Genomic DNA, 23,807 nt, shown 5'->3' with positions numbered 1-23,807 from the left:
AAGCTAGCAGTCAGTGTGTGAGGCAGGAGGCAGAGAATGGTAGCACTCTGACCCAAAATGTAGGGGAGAGAGAAGAAAAAGACAAACAGAGAATAAGAGAGGGTGGGTTTCTTAAATGTGTATATTTTAATGCTAGGAGCATTGTAAGGAAGGTGGATGAACTTAGAGCCTGGATTGACACCTGGAAGTATGATGTTGTGGCGATCAGTGAAACATGGTTGCAGGAGGGCTGTGATTGGAAACTAAATATTCCAGGATTTCGTTGCTTCAGGTGTGATAGAATTGGAGGGGCAAGAGGTGGAGGTGTTGCATTGCTTATCAGGGAAGATATTACAGCAGTGCTTTGGCAGGATAGATTAGAGGGCTCGTCTAGGGAGGCTATTTGGGTGGAACTGAGAAATGGGAAAGGGGTAGCAACACTTATAGGGGTGTATTATAGACCGCCAAATGGGGAGCGAGAATTGGAAGAGCAAATATGTAAGGAGATTGCAGATATTAGTAGTAAGCACAAGGTAGTGATTGTGGGAGATTTCAATTTTCCACACATAGACTGGGAAACACATTCTGTAAATGGGCTGGATGGGTTGGAGTTTGTAAAATGTGTGCAGGATAGTTTTTTGCAGCAATACATAGAAGTACCTACTAGAGAAGGGGCGGTGCTGGACCTCCTGTTAGGAAATGAGACGGGTTAGGTGGCAGAGGTATGCGTTGGGGAACAGTTCGGGACCAGTGATCACAATACCATTAGTTTCAATATAATTATGGAGAGGGTCAGAACTGGACCTGGGGTTGAGATTTTTGATTGGAGAAAGGCTAACTTTGAGGAGATGCGAAAGGATTTAAAAGGAGTAAATTGGGACAGTTTGTTTTATGGGAAAGATGTGGAAGAGAAATGGAGGACATTTAAAGGTGAAATTTTAAGAGTACAGAATCTTTATGTCCCTGTTCGGTTGAAAGGAAATAGTAAAAATTGGAAAGAGCCATGGTTTTCAAGGGAAATTGGACACTTGGTTCGGAAAAAGAGAGAGATCTACAATAATTATAGGCAGCATGGAGTAAATGAGGTGCTTGAGGAGTATAAAGAATGTAAAAAGAATCTTAAGAAAGAAATTTGAAAAGCTAAAAGAAGATATGAGGTTGCTTTGGCAAGTAAGGTGAAAGTAAATCCAAATGGTTTCTACAGCTATATTAATAGCAAAAGGATAACAAGGGATAAAATTGGTCCATTAGAGAGTCAGAGTGGACAGCTATCTGCAGAGCCAAAAGAGATGGGGGAGATATTGAACAATTTATTTTCTTCGGTATTCACCAAGGAGAAGGATATTGAATTGTGTGAGGTAAGGGAAACAAGTAGAGTAGCTATGGAAACTATGAGATTCAAAGAAGAGGAAGTACTGACACTTTTGAGAAATATAAAAGTGGATAAGTCTCCAGGTCCGGACAGGATATTCCCTAGGACATTGAGGGAAGTTAGTGTAGAAATAGCAGGGGCTATGACAGGAATATTTCAAATGTCATTAGAAACGGGAATAGTGCCGGAGGATTGGCGTACTGCGCATGTTGTTCCATTGTTTAAAAAGGGGTCTAAGAGTAAACCTAGCAATTATAGACCTGTTAGTTTGACGTCAGTGGTGGGCAAATTAATGGAAAGGATACTTAGAGATAATATATATAAGCATCTGGATAAACAGGGTCTGATTAGGAACAGTCAACATGGATTTGTGCCTGGAAGGTCATGTTTGACAAATCTTCTTGAATTTTTTGAAGAGGTTACTCGGGAAATTGATGAGGGTAAAGCAGTGGATGTTGTATATATGGACTTCAGTAAGGCCTTTGACAAGGTTCCTCACGGAAGGTTGGTTAAGAAGGTTCAATGGTTGGGTATTAATGGTGGAGTAGCAAGATGGATTCAACAGTGGCTGAATGGGAGATGCCAGAGAGTAATGGTGGATGGTTGTTTGTCAGGTTGGAGGCCAGTGACTAGTGGGGTGCCACAGGGATCTGTGTTGGGTCCACTGTTGTTTGTCATGTACATCAATGATCTGGATGATGGTGTGGTAAATTGGATTAGTAAGTATGCAGATGATACTAAGATAGGTGGGGTTGTGGATAATGAAATAGATTTTCAAAGTCTACAGAGAGATTTATGCCAGTTGGAAGAGTGGGCTGAAAGATGGCAGATGGAGTTTAATGCTGATAAGTGTGAGGTGCTACATCTTGGCAGGACAAATCAAAATAGGACGTACATGGTAAATGGTAGGGAATTGAAGAATGCAGGTGAACAGAGGGATCTGGGAATAACTGTGCACAGTTCCCTGAAAGTGGAATCTCATGTAGATAGGGTGGTAAAGAAAGCTTTTGGTGTGCAGGCCTTTATAAATCAGAGCATTGAGTATAGAAGTTGGGATGTAATGTTAAAATTGTACAAGGCATTGGTGAGGCCAATTCTGGAGTATGGTGTACAATTTTGGTCGCCTAATTATAGGAAGGATGTCAACAAAATAGAGAGAGTACAGAGGAGATTTACTAGAATGTTGCCTGGGTTCCAGCAACTAAGTTACAGAGAAAGGTTGAACAAGTTAGGGCTTTATTCTTTGGAGCGCAGAAGGTTAAGGGGGGACTTGATAGAGGTCTTTAAAATGATGAGAGGGATAGACAGAGTTGACGTGGATAAGCTTTTCCCACTGAGAGTAGGGAAGATTCAAGCAAGGGGACATGATTTGAGAATTAAGGGACAGAGACCATGACGAAATTAATAAATCCTTTCAGGAATTTTATACCTCCATATACCAATCAGAATTTCTTACTGATTCCAATATAATGCATGAGTTTTTAAAGAAACTGAACTTGCCAAATTTATTACATAATGAGTCACTGTTGTTAGACAAACCCATCACGGAGGAAGAAATACAGAAAGCAATACTTTCGATGAATTCTGGTAAAGTTCCCGGTTTAGATGGGTTTACAGTAGGGTGGAGGAGCCATCTTGGTGAACGGCTGTTAGCCAGCAGCCGTCCGTTTTAAATCCGTTTTTTTTATAGTTTTTAGTGAGTCCTGTTTTTTGTTTGTAGGGGATATGGTCTTTTTAATGTGGGGGGTAGGTGTAAACTTAATTTCTAGGTCCCTACCTGGTCGGTGAGGCAGCTTCTTCTCCGGGCTACCCGTCGACTCGTCCTCGTGGCCTACCTGCGGGCTTGGAGCGCCGTTTCCTGGCGGGAACCGCCCAGCACCTCGGCCTCGGCGGCGGCACAGCATTGGAGCGCTGGAGCGGAGCGGGCGATGCCTTGCCTGGGTCGCCGCGCTGGAGCGACGCGCTGGAGCTCTGGCGAGCTGGACCGCCGAGAGCAACAACTCCGGGCTGCGGGTCTGCAGTGCGGAGAGCGGGCGCCGACTTTGTCATCGGGAGCCTGGGAGCTCCAAACCGGCGCGGCCCTGTCGGCTTCGGCAGCCGCGGGCTCCAACCAGGAAGCGGCCGTTCCAAGTGGCCCAGCCGCCGAGAGGACTCTCCCGACGCCGGGGCAAGACCACCCGGTGAGAACGGCCAGGGACATCGGGCCTCCGTAGAGGCAATTGCGGTGGCCTCAATAGGCCTGACTTTGGGGTGAACATGGGGTGGGGACTGGACATTGTGCCTTCCTCCACAGTGCTATCCACTGTGGGGGGATGATTTTTTTGTCTATTTGTAGTCTTGTAGGTCTGTGTTCAAGATGGCTGCCGTGAAGAGAGAGTGGACGCTGGCGCGATTTGGTTGCCGCTGCTCCCTCTTCACACTGTGTTTTTGATTTTCTGTTTTTGGATTGAATCCTGTTTTTAATTTGTGTCTCTGTGATGTCTTTATTGTTATATTCCGATTATATGTTATTCCGATATACTATGTAAGGTGTCCTTGAGATGTTTGAAAGGCGCCCATTAAATAAAATTTATTATTATTATTATTACAGTAGAATTTTTTAAGCTCAAGTTTACTGTCTCCCTGGCTATGCAAGGTTTTTAAAGAAGCTTTTTTAATGAATAGATTACCACAATCCCTTTATGAAGCATCTATTTCTTTAACTCTTAAAAAAGATAAAGACCCTACTGAAGTGATATCATATAGACCTATATCACTGTTAAATGTAGATTCCAAAATTCTTTCCAAAATATTAGCTATGAGATTGTAAAATATTTTACCGCAAATTATTTCTGAAGATCAGAAAGGTTTTATTAAAAATTGTTACTCTTACTTTAACGTTAGGAAATTAATGAATATTGTATATACAGCATCAAGTTGACAACGAGGCATACAAACAGTAAAATGGATCAGGAGGACAGTGAAACTAGTCAGAGAACAAAGGTGGGAGAGGGACAGAGCGAGAGGGAAAGCAAGATCATTGCTCTATCATAGGTCAAGTTATATTCCCCAAGGTGTGATAGATCATTTAAGCTTGCTTTTCGCTGATACCCACAATATCTAGGCTAGCCTAGTTGGACAGCTGAGTCTAGGGTGTCCAATTTTGGGGTATCTGGTACCTGTAGTGCAGCGGACTATTTGTCTGGCGTAACCCATTTTGTACTCGATGAACTCAACTTATACCTTTGGCATTATTTTTGAGTGGTTCCTTGCTCGTCTATGCTAGCCCATTTTTAGGCTCTTTGTGGGGGGTCTATATGTAATAGGCGTGTGAACACTCGATCCAACGAGCTCCCCCACTAACACTTTAAACAACTACATTGTTCCTGGACAACTGCCCTACCTTGAGAGGAGATTGGGTATGTCAGTGATAGTATACAGCATATTGATTAGTTGCATCACGGTCTGGTTCGGCAACACGAATTAGACTTTCAGCCCAGAGACATTAGGTTAGACGAACTACATACCAATGTCTGACTATGGGAGTGTGCAGAGGGTCACTTAAAATGAATGGAATTGGGAGTCTGCCGGGTACCACCCACTGCATGTACACCTGAGGGACCCCCAAGGGGCCAAAAAATGGGTGTTAAATAGATGGGCCTTTTGCAGCGGGAAAAATGTCTGCCGTTCGTGTTGTTGATATAGGCGTGGCAGTGAGCACACCATGGTAGTGGATTTAAGTGGTACCTCACTCATCTATTTAGCACCCATTTTTTGGCCCCTTGGGAGTACATGCAGCGGGTGGTACACGGCAGACTGAGGATGTTCTTCCGTTCCGACGTCAGAGTTCCATCAACCCGGTGAGAGGGCCTGATCATTGAGCCGCCCATAGCGGCGACTGTGGGGGGGCTCGGGAGGCTCCGACCACAGGTGAACAACTAAGAGGAAGATGACTGAACTTTGGTGCCTTCCCTCACAGTGGGGAACTTTGATTCCGCTGTGTGGGATGTTTATGTTAAAGTCTATCATGTGTTGTGTTCTTTTCTTTGTATGGCTGTATGGTGACCCCAAATTTCACTGTACCAATTGGTGCATGTGACAATAAATGTCTCTTGTCTTGTGTTGTCTTGTCATGAACTTCAGGCACGTTGCTGGTGCCTTGCACTGAAGAATGATGCAAAAAAGTTATTCACTCCTCTGCCATTTCTATATTCACCATGATCACTTATCCTGCATCATTTTCCAGCGGTCTAACGTCCACTTCTTGCCCTTTGATACAACTAAAAAAACTCTTGCTATCCTATTTTATATTATTGGCTAGCTTACCTTTGTATTTCACCTTCTCTCCCCATATGCATTTCTAGTTACCCTCTGTTGCTTTTTAATCCTCTGGTTTCCCACTAATCTTTGCCATGTTATACTTTTAAACTGTCCTTGACTTCCCTTGTCAGCCACGGTCGCCTCTTTCTCCCCCTAGAATATTTCTACCTCTTTGGAATGAAAAGATCCTGCATCTTCCGTTTTATTCCCAGAAATTCCTGCCATTGCTATTCCACCGTCATCCCTGCTAGGATCCCTTTCCAGTCAACTTTAACCAGTCTCCTCCCTCATGCCTCTTAAGTCCCCTTTGCCCAGCTGCAATACCAACATATCCAATCTCACCTCCCTACCAAATTTCAATTAAAATTTATCATATTGTGGTCGCTACCTCCGAATGGTTCCTTTACCTTGAGTTACCTTATCAAATCTGGTTCATTACATAACACTAAATTCAGAATTGCCCTTTCCCTGGTAGGCACCACTACAAGCTGCTCTAAGAATCCATTTCAAAGGCACTATACAAACTCTCTTCCTTGGCCAACCTGATTTTCCTAGTCTACCTGCATATTGAAATCTCCCATGACCACTGCATTGCCTTTTTTATATGCCAATGTTATCTAATGATGTATCGGTGTACATCACTGTAATTCCCACAACATCATATATACCAAAGGCACACAAAAATGCTGGAGAAACTCAGCGGGTGCAGCAGCATCTATGGAGCGAAGGAAATAGGCAACGTTTCGGGCCGAAACCCTTCTTCAGACTGATAGGGGGTGGCAGGGAGGATCAGTCTGAAGAAGGGTTTCGGCCCGAAACGTTGCCTATTTCCTGCGCTCCATAGATGCTGCTGCACCCGCTGAGTTTCTCCAGCATTTTTGTGTACCTTCGATTTTCCAGCATCTGCAGTTCCTTCTTGAACATCATATATACCAATCTCTAACTGTGCTACAAGCTCATCTACTTTATTTCTTGTACTACGTGCATTCAAATACAACACCTTTAATTCGTTATTTACCTCCATTCTCACACCGATCCCGATTTTACCCAACCTTACTCTCATCCCTTCTTGAAATTTCCGTCCCATTGCCAGGCTTTATAATAAAAATTATCTTCTATATTAAATGTATTTTATATAATCTGTATTTAAAAGTAGTTTGCCAGTGGGGCCTGTTCTCAGGTCACAGGACATTTGTTCACAGGTCATTTGCTCTTTCTCGATGTCACATTCTTGTGAAGTGTTGTAATGTCATGGCTCAGGATTTATGATTGTTTATACGACCAAGACCACAAGGCTGGAATAATAATGGATTCTGTATTAAGTTTTATACGTTTAATTACACAAATGTTGAGATAAGAGATGATACATTTGTGCAGGTTGTATCTTTTTTATTTTTATATATATGTATTTAAGAAAGTAACTTTGTTTTGATCTGAGATAAGTGAGTGGTCGGCAGCTGAAAACATTCCTTTCTGTACTGCTGTTGGTGAGGAGTCATAAAGAGGCCCAAGGATGAGTTTGGAATTCCATCCCCTGGAGATAGCAAGAGAGGGGAGGGTGTCTGAGCTAGCCAAGAAGCAATTATCATTTATCAAGTGTGACATTTATACGACCCCTATGTGCTTGGAGATAGGAGGAGTGTGATTGGAATCAACTTAAAAATCTTTTAAAATTTAAAACAGTCTAACAGTTAAAAATTGAAACATTTAAACACGTTGTAAGAATGTAATGGCCCGTGCGTTTACCTTAGTGACTCGTGAGTCTACAACTATCATGATTTCATTTGGACTCTTCTCTGCCTTCAGGATTATTCCAAACATTTGTCATTCTTTGGGTAAAGCAATTATTTTTCTGGGTTTATGTTCTAAATATACTTTCCTTTTGTTTCCACTTACAGCCCCCAGGTTAATAAATTATCTGACAATATTTAAGATTGTTTAAGTAATCTGCCTGTTGTAACTAAACACTGAAATTAGGTCGACCTGCAATGGTAATGTGTGGCATGGTGTGAATTTCCTCAAATAATAAGTCAATGGTAGGATGGAATAGACAAGTGCCTGGTGTAATCCCTGTCAGGGCACAGGTTGGTTTACATCACTCAAACACAAGACTGTCGTTCACTAACCTGTCGACATTATTATAAACTCTCTACATGTTTCTCGTCTGTTTTTACTGCCATATTAAAATGGTGACAGTGAACATTTGTGTCAAATCCATTTTATGTTGATGTTTAAATTAAATATACAGACTTATACACTACTGAAGTGTATGTAGCAAACATTATTAACTCTTTGCAGTTCCCTTAAGGCACATTTTCTTTAAAAATGAACTGTGGAGTGATTTTCTTTTGGATTGGGGGAGAGATGAATTGGAAATTAAGCGGTAAACCTGATATGGGTCTTTAAACCGTGTATATAGAAGGGGGTTAATTCATAATTATTGTGACCAGCAGAACGGAGGAGCAAACCTCCAAAGACGTACAGGTTTGTGGGTTCATTGACTTCTGTAAATTACCACTAGTGTGTGGGATGCGAAAGTGGGATAAACGAGAAATTGGGTACGGCTGATCGATGGTTGGCGTGGACTCGGTGGGCCAAAGGTCCTGTTCCCATGCTGTCAATTCTAAACAATTACATAATGTGGGAGCAAATCCCTGCGGTAGAGAGCGATCAAGTGGAGTGTTTCAGTTAAAGGGAGGCCTCGTAAATAGAGGAAGAATGTATGGGGAAAAAAGACTTTGAGAGACAAGGGATTGGCCAATGTTCCTGTGAATCCGATACATTGCCAACTTTGTGTTCTGCCTGTAGACCGGGAATTCTGTCACAATCTCCGTGCGCTTCAAGAATGGTCCCCGCGACCGATTCAAAAACTTACCGGAGCCCCTGGATGTCGCGCTGATGATGTCATCAGTAAGCGCTGTGAATTAAACGGAGGATAAAGGCTTTTAAATGAGAAAAAAACGTCTCCAGCTCAGAGCCCTCAGGGAACAGCTTCAAAACACCTGCTGAAAAGCCAGAAACCTGAAGAACTGGCCTCTGAAGTGGTTACAATGGCTACAAGATCCAAGACTGAGATGGGCTACTAAGGAGAAAAATGAACTTGAGGAGATTAAGAATTCGGTAAGAGAACTGAGAAAGGATATTAAGGCTGGAAATTTAAAAATGATGGAAAATATGAATGCAAAAATGATGGAAAATATGTCGAACATCAATGCTGGCAATCAAAAAGTTATGGATTGCATTGGCATTTAAAAAAAACGAATTGATGATGTGCAAGAAGAGCTAACGGGGAGAATTGATAAAGTGGGAGAAGATTCCACGAAGAAGTTTGAGGCTGTGCATGAAACTGTTTCTTCATATGCAACTGCAATGAAAGACACGGAAACAGTTGTTGCACAAATGTCTGAAGATATGCAGGGAATGAAGCTAGAACTAGACAGCCTCAAGAGTCATCTGGCGAAAGGATCGGATAAATGCCTCGATCTCGAAGCTCGCTCAAGACGCCAAAATTTAAGAATACTGGGAGTAACAGAAGGAGCAGAGGGAAACAACCCCCGTGAGTTTACTGCCAACCTACTCAAACATGTACTCAATTTACCCATGGAACCGAAAATTGAAGTGGCACATCTACCCAGATTAAAGCCAAGATCACAAGTAGAACCAGCCCACCCACGACAGATCATAGTCAAACTTCGGGACATTTCAGCACTGGAAGAGCTGATGAAAAAAATCAAACACGGAGTGAAGATAACGTTTGGAAACGACTCTATCAAACTTTCCGGGATTATCCCTATGAGATCGTGCAAAAGAGAAAACAGTTCTCACAGACAAGACAGATTCTCCAAGGAGTTCAAGATGTCAGATGTGGCGTTTTTTATCCAGCCAGGATGCGAATTACTTGCAAGGGAAAGGAGAAATCATTCACTAATCCGGACTCAGCGTACAAATATGCCCAAGAGATTGTGGCAGAAACAGAGGATTAATGAATGCAGCGGGACGGTATGGACAAATTATTTCTCTTTATTAGTTCACAGAGAATGCCCGAAGATAAGGGAAGAAACACCATTTTCTAAAAGTCTAAAATGGAGGAGTATCTCCACGTGCGTTGGTCTAGACACCTTATCTCCTTCGGACGCTTTGGAATTTAACTCAAGGACACTCTTTGTTCAAAATGAAGGAAAGACTGATTAACAACGGAGAGACGAACAGGAGAGTCGAACGTGGAAAACATCACAAGGACAAATGGCGGTTTAAGATCTTAAAATAGTTTCACAAAACATAGAGAATTAACAATAATTAACAACACTAATATAGAAATAGAAATGGAAACTAACCTGAACTATATAATGGGAAAAATGTAATAATGTTTTAAAAAGACAGACTATCCCGCATATAGAGCGAGACAGTTAAGCAGGGATAAAGAAATAACAAATAACAAATTTTAGAACTAACGTAGATAATATCATAAGTTTTAGTGCTATGTACTTTGTATGGGGAAGGGAGGAGACTCAGGCACCTAGCATAGTTCCAGGAGCCTGATTCTGGTTAACCCTCTCAGCCGACAGCTGACTATTATCAAAGGTATAACTATAAATAGTTAGTAGATAAAAGTGTTAGATATATAAGTTTCATAGAAGCTGAACAAACGATTTGATAAGTCTTAATGAAATATATATATATGGTAATTGGGTGAAATACAACTGATTTTGAAAAGGTCCCTCCCTCCTAGTCTAAGAGTAATAAAGGGAGCAGAGCTAATTGCATAACATCAACATCGGAAGTCGAATTGATGTCAAACCCCACAGACGTGTGGGACACTCATTACAGTGTCAACTACTCTAGACACTGTAATTTCACTTGTTCAATGTTTTTTTTATCACAATATGTCACAACTATGTGTTTTTTTTTTTTAAGGACAATCTCAAAAGGGATCTACCAAAGGAACTCAGTAACATAAACGTTCCCCAAATATCCAGAGTCCTGAGGTATGGATGCACCATAATAATTAAGGGTATTAAAATCAGCGAAAATGCAAGACGATAAACAAAAGAAAATGGGAGGAATCACATTCTGTAGCTGGAACATAAGAGGTATTAATGAACCAATTAAATGGGGCAAGATACTAGCTCAGTTGAAATCATACAACACGGACATTATATTTTTACAAGAAACGCATCTTAAACACCAAGATCAGATGAGATTGAGGGCGAATTGGATAGGCCAAACATTTCACTCTTCACACACCTCGAAATCCAGAGGTACCGCAATTATTATTCGCAAAGGAATACCATTTAAATCAAAGAACATTATATCAGATAAGGAAGGGAGATATCTTATAGTTACAGGAGAGCTCCATGCTACGCCAATCACCTTGGTAAATATATATGCGCCCAATTTGGATAATCCTCAATTTTTCAATAAAATCTTGAATACAATCGCAGAGTTCAACTACCAAAATGTTATAATTGGAGGAGACTTCAACTGTGTTTTAGACCCGTACTTAGAAAAATCGATGCAAAAACAAAGAGGTATTATGAAATCTAAAACTAGTGAACTCTTAAATACATACACAAAAAAAACAAATATAACAGACGTTTGGAGGGTCGCGAATCCGACTGGAAGGGAATATTCGTTTTATTCAACGGTACACAAAACATACTCACGTATAGATTATTTCCTAGTGGATACAAAACTAATGCTTTACACTATGAACCCTACATATCACACCAATGCGATTTCAGATCACTCCCCGCTAACTTTCTTTTTAAAACTGAAAGGAATGTCTACGAATAAATCGCTCTGGAGGTTTAACTCGCAAATTTTAAAAGACCCACAAGGGAGTATATATCTAAAAAAACAGATGGACTTATTTTTTGAGACAAATGATACACCAGACATATCCCCCACTTTACTATGGGAATCCTTCAAAGTATTTATTAGAGGAGTCATTATCTCATACCAAGCTTTTCAAAACAAAAAGAATAAGAACAAACAAAGACAATTAGAAGAACAAATCAGACAACTAGATTAGATAATGCTAAAGATCCAACTATGGATAAACATAATAAAATATTAATATTGAAATTTAAACTAAATAAATTATTATCAGAGAAAGTTATAAGACTATTTCAAATTACAAAACAGGAACACTTTGAATTTGGGGATAAACCCCACAAACTTCTGGCACGCCAACTGAAAAAACGGGGAAAAGACCACGCAATTTTAAAGATTAAATCAGATAGAGGGGAATTACTAACACTACCTAATGATATCAATAAAAGATTCGCTCAATTTTACCAGAATTTATACACATCCAAAACGCTAACAGATAATAATAAAGTTTCAAAGTTCTTGGACAATTGTAAGCTTCCAAAACTAGAATTGAAGGAACAAGAGGAACCGGGAGCACAAATTACATCTAAGGAGATAGAAGACACAATAAACACACTAAAGAATGGAAAAACACCAGGACCAGACGGATTCAGTAACGAATTTTATAAATGTTTTTACGACAAAGTTAAACCACGTTTACAGAAAATGTATACATACGCTTTTAAAGAACAAATCCTACCTGAAACACTAGCAGAATCAACGATTACATTAATATTTAAAAAAGATAAAGACATAGAAGAACCAGGTCCATACAGAGCTATTGCATTGTTAAATACGGATCAAAAAATATTAGCGAAAACACTAGCTAGAAGACTAAGTAAATATGTTAGTAAATTAATAAACGAGGATCAAATGGGATTTATACCCAAGAGACACTCATTTAATAACCTGAGACGTCTGCTTAACATAATGCATTCACACAAACCTCAAGAACAAGAGTTATCAATCATTTCATTGGACGCAGAAAAAGCATTTGATCAAGTAGTATGGGATTATATGATTAAAGTATTGCAAAAATTTCAAATGGGAGAGAACTTCATCGCATGGATAAAATTATATAACAAACCTACGGCTAGAATATTAACTAATAATATACTATCTACAAAATTCCAATTATCAAGGGGCAATAGACAAGGATGTTCATTATCACCGCTGTTATTTGCTTTGGTAATTGAACCTTTAGCTAAAAAAATCTGAACACACCCGGGTATTTACGGTTATGATACAAAATATTCAAATAACATAATATCTTTATATGCAGACGATGTACAAATTAGTATACCAAACATACTAAATCTAATTGAGGACTGGATCTTTCTCAGGATACAGAATAAACTGGAACAAAAGTGAAATTATGTCGATAAAACCGAAAGACTCAACACATCTGTTAAAATTCCCCTTTAAAATAGCCACAGAAAATTTTAATATTTGGGAATTGAAATTACTAGAAACTATCACGCTATGTTTAATGCCAATTATAGTCCCTTACTTAAGAAACTAAATAGTCTAATCAAATTCTGGAAAACGCTCCCGATGTCTTTAATAGGTCGAATAAATGCTATAAAAATTATCTTTCTGACTTCTGGTGGCTGCTATGAAGCAGTGAAGGCAGCTGCACTGAGCTCTCCCCCAGACAAATCGTGTTTAAAGTCAGCTCCCATGACAGGATCGATTTAAAAACTCTTACCGGGATTGCTGAATGTCGCGGGTACTGACGCCATCAAACGGTGCCGGTGGATTCGGGATTTAAGCGATTTTACCGGTAAAAATCGGATGAAAAAGAGAAGAGGTCAGAGAGGACCCAAGAAGACTACAATCAGTCTCCAGCTCCAAAAGGCTCTGGATGAGCTTGAAACCACTCCTGAACCCACTTTTGAAAGTTTGGAAGAGGAGCTGGAGCCTCAACAACCAATAAGCGGATTGGCTGCGAGAATTGATACAAAGGAATTAAAGGAAAAGGAGAAAGAAATGAAAAGCTGGGAAGAAACGGTAAGAGCTAATATTATTAAAGACATTACTAAAGGTCTTCAGAAGCAATTTGCCAAAATGAATTCTACAATTCAGAACAACTTCTCCACCATGGAGGATAATCTTTCTAAGAAAATTGACAATAGCTGTGGAGAACTAAAGGTGCTTTATGTATCCCTGAACCAGCAGTTTAAAGACTTGGAGTCGAGCACTGCTAAGGAATTGGAAAGAATGCAGACAGATTATAACAATAAACATGTCTCCCTGCTGAAGGTGGAAAAATTGATGGAAGAGATGGAGGGTGAAATGGTGCAGATGAGCCAGGAAATAACAGGTCTGAAAAAACAACACGACATGAATTGGGAGTTGACGAATAAACTGAACGAGAAATGTCAAGACCTGGAAGCCAGGTCAAGGAGGCAGAATTTGAGAATAATAGGAGTTAAAGAGGGTGCAGAACACGGCTTTCAAATGTGTGATTTTATCACTAATCTACTTAAAGATGTTTTCAAACTGCCAGAAAAACCAAAGATAGATGTGGCTCATCGTGTGGGTCGCTTCCAAAGACATGCTAATGCTTCGCCAAGGCAAATTATCGTAAAGTTCCTAGATATTTCAACTTTGGCAAATCTATTAAAGAAGATACCCTATGGAGAAAATCTTACATTTGCTTATAATATCGTAAGATTCTACAGGGATTATCCTCGGGAAATTCTGGCAAAAAGACGAGTTTAAAAGGGCAAGCAGTATTTTACATGGACATTCTGAAGTTCGTTATGGCGTGATCTACCCAGCGAAAATGCTAATTTCGTTCAACGGCAAGCAACGCTCATTCACGGACCCGGACTCTGCTTGCAAATATGCCCAGGTGATTTTAAACAAAATTCAAGGAGGAACAGAATAATAGCCATTTTACCTGTGGAACTTGTTTTTTCTGTTTCAATCAAGACACTAGAACTGTTCAGACGGTTCCCAGACAGACTTATCTGGCAAGAATGTGTTTTTCAATAACAGAGGCCTAACTGTATTCTGAACTGAAAGCTGACGCTCAACAGATGGAACGCTCAAGGTCGCAGGCTCGGTGCCAAGTCCTTCAGCCCTGAGAACTATGAGATTGTTCCCTTTTGAAATGGCCATGATGTGATGCATCTGTCCCATACTATATGACCTATTATTTACACATATAACATATAACTAACTAACTAATTAACTACTTATGCGCAATAAACTTAACTAACGCTAAAGACTTAATGTACATACTAACACGACTAACTATATAGCAGGAAGGATGGGGGAGGTTAGACATATATTTTAAATACTAATTATGAATTAACTAACATACAGGTTAATGAAAAGTGTGATTATTGACGAGGTACTTTAACCCATAATTACTTTTATTCTAGTCCAAATCTTCAAAGGTATCAAAGGTCAAAGGTATTTTATTAGTCACATTCACATACACCCAGGTGTAGTGAAGTGAAATGCTTTTTGCCATTTTGCAGCACACAAAAAAAGAATACAGACATAACACCAATGAGAGTCTTAAACACATAGAACATCCCCCCACAATGGCTCCCACCATGAGGGAAGGCACAAAGTCCAGTCCCCAACCCCAGTTCACCCATAGTCGGGCCTATTGAGGCCTCCACAGTTGCCTCTATGGAGGCCCGATGTTCCTGGCCGTTCTCGCCGGGTGATGTTGCTCCGGCGTCGAGAGAGTCCTCCCAGCGGCCTGGGACACCTGGAACGGCCGCTTCCGCACTGGAGGCCGCGGCTTTCGAAGCCAACAAGGCCGCGCCGGTTGGAGCTCCACAACTGGCGATCTCATCTAGAGATCCCAGGCTCCCGATGTTAAGTTCAGCGCCGCCGCCCACAGCTGGTCGCTCCACAGTCCCGCAGCTCTGCGATGTTTTACCCGGCGGTCTCAGCTCACCGGAGCTCCAGCGCGGTGACCCAGGCAAGGCATCGCCCGCTCCGCGATAGCGCTCCAGCGCTGTGCCGCCGCCGAAGCTGAGGTTCTGGGCGGTCCCCGACAGGAAACGCCGCTCCAGGCCCGCTGGTAGGCCGCGAGGACGGGTCGAAGCTGCAGCCCGGAGAAAAGCTGCTTCTCCGACCAGGTAGGGACCCTGAAAGGTAGTTTCCCCCCCCCCCCCCCCCCCCCCCCCACATAAAAAAAGTCTAGACCTCCAAACAAAACACTTAACTAACTAAAATAAAAAATAAAAAGATGAATAGCTTCTCTTCTATTCTATTTTAAACTGTTCAGCTATTAATCGACCTGATATGATAATTTTGGTTATAACTAGAGGGAACCGACTAACGTTGGGTCACACTTTATTAGGGGGGCAAGGCCCAGTGCATAATCTCATCGACGGAGGTCAATTTAAAAATAACCCTAGCTACCATAGGTGGCTTTTTTGTAAGATATCGCTTTTTTGATAACTTACACTCACTTTTGTTGTTTATTCACAATTATGTGTTGTATGACTTAACAATTTTTATGTACACTTTATTTTATGTTTTTCTCTTTCCCTTAATTATGTTTAATAGTGTCAGGAGATGTAAAACTACTGCAGAAATTATGAAGGACAACTCTGGACTCGGGACTCCGAGGTACTTGGCTGCATCACATGAATCATACAGTCTGGTAATAATAGCCAATGCAAGATAATAGTCGAACAAATATCGGAGGTCTCACTTTCTGTAGTTGGAACATCAGAGGTGCGAACGAGCCAATTAAGAGGGGTAAAATTGTGGCACAATTAAAATCATTAAATATGGATATTGCTTTCCTACAAGAGACACATTTGAAACAACAAACTCAGATCAGATTAAGGGCAAACTGGATAGGTCAAACTTATTACTCCTCATTCACCTCTAAAGCAAGAGGCACGGCCATTATAATTCGGAAGGGTATACCTTTTAAATTAAAGAAATCCATATCTGATAAAGAGGGAAGATACGTTATAGTCACGGGAGAAATTTACAATACACCATTAACTATGATAAATATTTACGCGCCTAATTTTGATAACCCACAATTTTTAAAGAAAATAATAGATTTAATCGCAGAGCATAATTATCAAAATATAATAATGGGGGGAGATTTTAACTGTTATAGACCCATATTTAGATAAATCAATAAAGGTAGGGAAGCGTCTTGTTAAAACTAAGACCTGTGAATTTTTAAATACTTATATAAAAAATAACAACATAGCTGATGTTTGGAGAATAACAAACCCAAGTGGAAGGGAATATTCATTTTACTCATCAGTTCATAAAACTTATTCACGAATTGACTATTTCTTATTGGATACAAAATTAATCCCGTATACGAATAAACCATCATATCATAATAGTATTATTTCCGATCATTCACCATTGACTTTTATACTTAAAATTGAGGGAATGCCGGGTATAAAACCTTTTTGGAAGAGGGACAGAGGGGTAGGGGGCGGGGGGAGAGAGATGGAAGAGGGACAGAGGGGTAGGGGGCAGGGGGAGAGAGGGAAGGGGGTGGGGTAGAGAGGGAAGGGGGGTGGGGGAGAGAGGGAAGGGGGGTGGGGGAGGGATGAGGAGAGGGAGAGGGGGAGAGGAGTGGGGAGGGAGGGAGGGGTAGAGGGGTAGCGGGAGTGGTGGAAGAGGGACGGGGAGTGGTGGAAGAGGAACAGGGGTAGGGGGAGGGGGGGGGGAGAGAGGGGGAGGGAAGGGAAGAGAGAGGGGTGGTGGAGGAAGAGGGGTGGGGTAAGGGGAGAGAAGTGGAAGTGTGGGGAGGGAGGGGTAGGGGGAGTGGTGGAAGAGGGATAGAGCGGTATGGGGGAAGGCGGCGGGGGGAGAGAGGGAACGGGGTGGGGTAGAGAGGGAAGGGGGTGGGGGAGAGAGGGATGGGTGGGAGAGGGAGAGGGGTGATGAGAGGGAAACATAGAAATTAAGTGCAGGAGCAGGCCATTCGGCTCTACGAGCCTGCACCACCATTCAATATGATCATGGCTGATCATCCAACTCAGTATCCTGTACCTGCCTTCTCTCCATACCCCCTGATCCCTTTAGCCACAAGGGCCACATCTAACTCCCTCTAAAATATAGCCAATGAACTGGCCTCAACTACCTTCTGTGCCAGTGAATTCCAGAGATTCACCACTCTCTGTGTGAAAAATGTTTTTCTCATCTCGGTCCTAAAAGATTTACCCCTTATCCTTAAACTGTGACCCCTTGTTCTGGACTTCCCCAACATCTGGAACAATCTTCCTGCATCTAGCCTGTCCAACCCCTTAAGAATTTTGTAAGTTTCTATAAGATACCCCCTCAATCTTCTAAAATCTAGCGAGTACAAGCCGAGTCTATCCAGTCTTTCTTCATATGAAAGTCCTGACATCCCAGGAATCAGTCTGGTGAACCTTCTCTATCCTCCCTCTATGGCAACAATGTATTTGAGCATTGGGCATTGTGACATCACACAATGGAACGTTCATCAGGGGCTGCGGCTGGGGCTGATTCTATGGGTGAGATGCCAGTATTTTTTGAAATATTGGGGGGGGGGGGGAGTTTCTGCGGCATCACACTCACATTAACCACCCCTCAAACACACAGGTGGGGGGAGAGGGGTGAGAAGAGGGGAGGGAGGGGAGAGGAGGAGGAGGAAATGGGACAGATTTGGGAGAGAAAGGAGAGCGGGGTAGGGGGTGAGAGAGGGGGATGGGGAGAGAGATGTGGGGGAAGGGGGGATGGGGAGGGAGGGGAAGAGGGAGGGAGGGGGAGAGGGTTGGGGGGAGAGAGGGGAAAGTGGGGAGGGAGAGTGGAGGGGGTGGGGGGAGAGAAGTGGAAGAGTGGGGAGGGAGGAGGAGAGGGGTAGGGGGAGTGATGGAAGACGGACAGAGGGATAGGGGGAAGGGGGCGGGGGGAGAGAGGGAAGGGGGTGGGGGAGAGAGGGATGGGAGAGGGATGGGAGAGGGAGAGGGGTGAGGAGGGGGAGGGGGAGGAGAGAAGGGGGAGAGGTGGAAGAGTGGGGAGGGAGGGAGGGGTAATGGGAGTGGTGGAAGAGGGATGGGGGAGTGGTGGAAGAGGAACAGAGGGGTAAGAGGAAGGGTGGGGGAGAGAGGGAAAGGGAGGGGAAGAGAGAGGGGTGGGGAGAGAGAGGGGTGGGGTAAGGGGAGAGAAGTGGAAGAGTGGGGAGGGAGGGGTAGGGGGAGTGGTGGAAGAGGGACAGAGGGGTAGGGGAAGGGGGCGGGGGGAGAGGGAAGGGGGTGGGGTAGAGAGGGAAGGGGGGTGGGGGAGAGAGGGATGGGTGGGAGAGGGAGAGGGGTGATGAGAGGGAAACATAGAAACATAGAAATTAAGTGCAGGAGTAGGCCATTCGGCCCTTTGAGCCTGCACCACCATTCCATATGATCATGGTTGATCATCCAACTCAGTATCCTGTACCTGCCTTCTCTCCATACCCCCTGATCCCTTTAGCCACAAGGGCCACATCTAACTCCCTCTTAAGTTCCGATTGGACATATGTGAACATCGGGCATTGTGACATCACACGATGGAACGTTCATCAGGGGCTGGTGCTGCTTCTATGGGTGAGAAGCCAGTTTATTTTTGAAATATTGGGGGGGGGGGGGGGGGGGGGAAGGATTTGATTAAAAATGTGTACTTAAACACGACAAAATGTAATGAGGTGCGGATACTTAGAAAGAAAAGTGAAATCTCTACCGAAATGGAAAAGATGTCGGCGATTCTGCATCTGGTTTCGGAGTTGCAGGGAATCAAAGGAAGAAAGGCAGTCGACAGCCGTCCATGTAAATGGATCCATTCCGATTGGACATCTGCGAGTATTGGGCATTGTGACATCACACGATGGAACGAATCAAAAGGCAGAAAGGCAGCCGGACGGACGGCAGGCGACAGGCACAGACTTTTATATAATAGATAGATATTAAATAGAGAATTACCCTCAACAGAAGCACTAAGAGAAGATTGGGAACATGAGCTAATGATAAAGATCTCGAAGGATAGATGGGAAAAGTATCTGATGAACACACATAATTGTTCCATTAATGCAAGACATAATTTAATTCAATTCAAATTATTACATAGACTATATTATTCAAAAACGAGGTTGAATAAATTTTACCCAAACGTCTCTCCCAGATGCGATAAATGTTTGTTTCAAAACGCTAATATAACACATTCATTTGTAGGATGTACAAAGTTGAATAAATTTTGGAGCGATATATTTGATATATTTACAAAGCTTTTCAAGTCAAGAATAGAACCTAAAACGGAATGGATTATATTTGGAATAATAGTAGAAGATATCAATGTAAATAAAGACCAAAAGTTTTTTTTAATTATGGGTTAATAATTGGAAAGAAATTGATACTTAAATTTTGGAAAAATACAGCTATAACAACTGTTAAAATTGGATTAGGAATATGATGGGCATAGCACGCCTTGAAGAAATGAGACTCCGACTAATAGATAAATATGACCAATTCTTAAGGAGTTGGGCTCCTTTCATCGACTTTTTACCGTAAAGATTGCTAATTTCAGTTCATGCCGTGGATAGATCTACATCTCCGAATAAAGATTTGAAAATTTCTCTTTTAAGGGGCCTTCTCTCCTATTTCTACTTACCACTTTTTCTTTTTTTATATACACACTTCATGTTTTTCTATTCTCTACCATCTATTTTTCCTCTTTTTCCCCTTTCCATTGTTTTTACTTCCTTCTCAAAACATAAAACTAGAGGTTGTACATAGAATGGATTACGGTATGACATAGTTGGCACCTAAAATTAGGTTCCACTGTATTGTTTTGTACTGTATTAACTTCTAATAAAATAAACAAAACAAAAAAAACAAAAAAACAAAATTTTTTTTATCTTTCTACCACAAATCCTATATCTATTTCAATCAATACCTATATATCTTCCAAAAAAGTTTTTCAAAAAACTAGACTCAGACATTACAAATTTTATATGGGACTATAAATCCCACAGAATACAAAGAACACACCTTAGTAAACCCAAAGAGCTGGGTGGTCTAGCGCTCCCTAACTTTATGTACTATAATTGGGCAGTAAATATTAAAAATATGATTCACCTGCTGGACAATTCTGCCCAGCAGGTGGACTGGATTGTAATGGAGAGAGAGGACTGCTCTCCGTGTAATATAGGAGCGACTCTCCTTTCACCAATGAATCTGAATAACAAAAATTACAATAGAAATCCAATCATACATAGCGCAATTAGAACTTGGAAACAAATAAAACAGAATCTAAAATTAAGAAATCTATCTTTTTTAATGCCAATAGTCAATAATCCGTCATTTAAACCTTCTACTATAGATAAATCATTTACACAATGGGAAAGAATAGGAATCAAAAAGCTCGGAGACTTGTATGAATTCGGAAAATTATTATCATTTCAATAATTACAACTGAAATATAATTTGAGAAATAATCAATATTTTAAATATCTTCAATTGTGTGACTATCTGAAAAAATACACAAAAGACTATCATAACATGCCTCCAGACTTACTGGACGAAGCAATGAAGACAAAGGCCGAATCAGCAAACCTAATATCATACTTATACACTATTTTAAATATAGAAATACCTACAACTGAAGGTATTAGAAGAGACTGGAAACAAGAACTAGCTATAAAAATTTCAAAAGAGAGCTGGGATAAACACTTACTATATGTGCACAAATGCTCGATCAATGTACGACATATTCTAATTCAATTCAAAATATTACATAGACTATACTATTCAAAAACAAAAATAAATAAACTTTTCCCTAACATCTCACCCATTTGTGATAAATGCCAGTCTCATGAAGCTACCATAGCGCACTCTTTTGTTTTTTGTATAAAAATCCAAAAATTCTGGAACTAAATATTTGAAATCTTCACAAAACTATTTAAAATAAAACTCATACCAAAAGCAGAATGGATTATTTTTGGAATAACGGAAGGTAGTCCTGAACTAAACGTGTTTCAAAAGAATTTACTTAATTACGGGCTAATAATGGGAAAAAAGCTTATACTCAAATTCTGGGAAAATGCTCCTATACCAACAATAAAAATGTGGATTTCAAACATGTTCGAAACATTACATTTGGAAGAGATGAGACTCCTTCTAGCAGGCAAAGCAGACCACTTCCAAAAGACGTGGTCTGCATTTATGGACTTATTACAAGCATAAGGTGCAATAGTAATTTAAAAAATAAATGGTGCCAGGATCTCGTAATGGGGGGTGAAAAATATGGTTGGTATATCCCTTTTTGCGGAGTTTAAAAAAATATATAATAGAGCGATTGTTACTCTTTCTTTCTTTCTTTCTTTCTTTTCTTGGGTCTATTTCTTAACTTTCTTCTCTAACTCCTTTTCTAATGGGCTTTCTTTTCCCAACACTTTCCTGCACCTTCACGACTCTTTCTCACTTTCCTTACTTCTTTTATACTCTATCTTTTTTAAAGTTCAAAAATGAAGGGGTACAACAAATGTAATGAGATATATGTGGTGTGTATTACTGCAACTTAATGTACTTCTAATAAAAATAAAATTAAAAAAAGAATGGTCCCCGCTCTGAGAGATTTACATGATTTGGTTATGGGGGGTCATAGAGTGTTACAGCACGGAAAAAGCCCCCTCGGTCCAACTTGTTCATGCCAAGCTAGGTCCTTCCTGGAGGGCTTGGGTTGCAAGAAGAAGGTTGATAAGTTTGAGTTTTTTTTTCTTTGCAGTGCAGGAGGCTGAGGGATGACCTTGTCTCACGTTTGGCCTCTAGCCCTCTAAACCTCTGATAACCAACAGGTTTCTGCAGAGTCTACAATACAGCAAGGCTTGTGTTCCATTCAATATTTTCACCACCATCTCCCACTACCCTGGTGCTGTTGTCTTGAAACACAAAAGTGCTGAACTAACATCTGTAGGGAACATGTTTCGGATCGCCACCCTGCATTTGGCTGCTGGGTTTATTTTGATTTTAGACTGCAAAGGATCACTTGTTGTTTTAAAAATGACGTGCAATCTGTATTTATTGCGTCTTTGGAATATCCAAAGTCTCTGCTTTTCCATTTCAGAACATTTATTCGTCAGGCATTAAACAAGGGTCTGAAGAAGGGTCTCGACCCGAAGCGTCACATGTTCCTTTTCTGTGTTTATGTGTTTAGTACACATTTTATGTGTTAGTACACGGACATTTTTTGTGACTTAATCTAATGACCTTGGTGGTTACACTGACTGTATGCAACCTGTCAACAATGTTCTCCCAGCTCTTCAACAAAACCACATCATAACGCCTTGCCCTCACAGGACCAGTCACCATGTACAAATCCGTGCAGCCTTTTACAACAGCCTCCGGACAGGGAGTGAAAAAAAAGTCACTTCTTACGAAAACCCCCCACCTCAATCACTTTGAAATGCGTTGGAAGGAACAGCAGATGCTGGTTTAAACCGAAGATGGACACATCTCTTCTTTTCCTTTCCCCAACTCAAAGCCGCAGGATGGAGATGTCTTCTTTAACGCTGTTGCTTTATTAAAAAAGACCTTCATTCAACCTTCATGAGCAGTTGGCTCAAGAGTAACTCGGGAGAGGAACTTAGTAACTCGGGAGTCGAACTTGGAACATCGCAGAAATGACAAGTAAACGGCAAACTTCGTCAAACCCGTGGGAACTCGGTTAAACTCTTGATCATACACTTGGAATCTCGTACACAACCACGAGTCTTTCCCTCGGGTTACCTCGTGGGTCAGCTCGCACAGTGTGACAGGGCTTTTAAAATAAAGTAAATCATTTATGCATCTACAAGGCCTGTTAGCCTTTTTCTGTTAGAAGTCACAAGCTGCGAGCTGGTGCCAGGACGTCTTGGTCCCAGATCAATATATCAGATAAGGTGAGGTCCAGATGTCCTCCCAATTGTTAGAATGTTTGAGGACTCTGTAAAGAAACTCCAAGGTTTTGTAGGTGCATTGACGTGATTGGATAGCTGCAAAGGGATTGTAAATAATGTTAATATTGTTGCAGGATCATGGAGCAAATCAAATCCTACCTCGACAAAAACCTGGACCCACTGCAGTTCGCTTACCGCCACAACAGATCAACGGTGGATGCGATCTCGCTGGCCCTCCACTCCGCTCTGGACCACTTGGACAACAAAAACTCATATGTCAGGCTGTTATTCATCGATTACAGCTCGGCATTTAACACAATCATCCCCTCCAAGCTGGTTACCAAACTCACAGAACTGGGTCTCTGCGCATCCCTCTGCAATTGGATCCTCGGCTTCCTCATTCACAGA

Source organism: Amblyraja radiata, chromosome 5, assembly GCF_010909765.2.
Source record: "Amblyraja radiata isolate CabotCenter1 chromosome 5, sAmbRad1.1.pri, whole genome shotgun sequence".
Classification (NCBI taxonomy): Eukaryota; Metazoa; Chordata; class Chondrichthyes; order Rajiformes; family Rajidae; genus Amblyraja; species Amblyraja radiata.
This window is presented reverse-complemented; position numbering follows the sequence as displayed.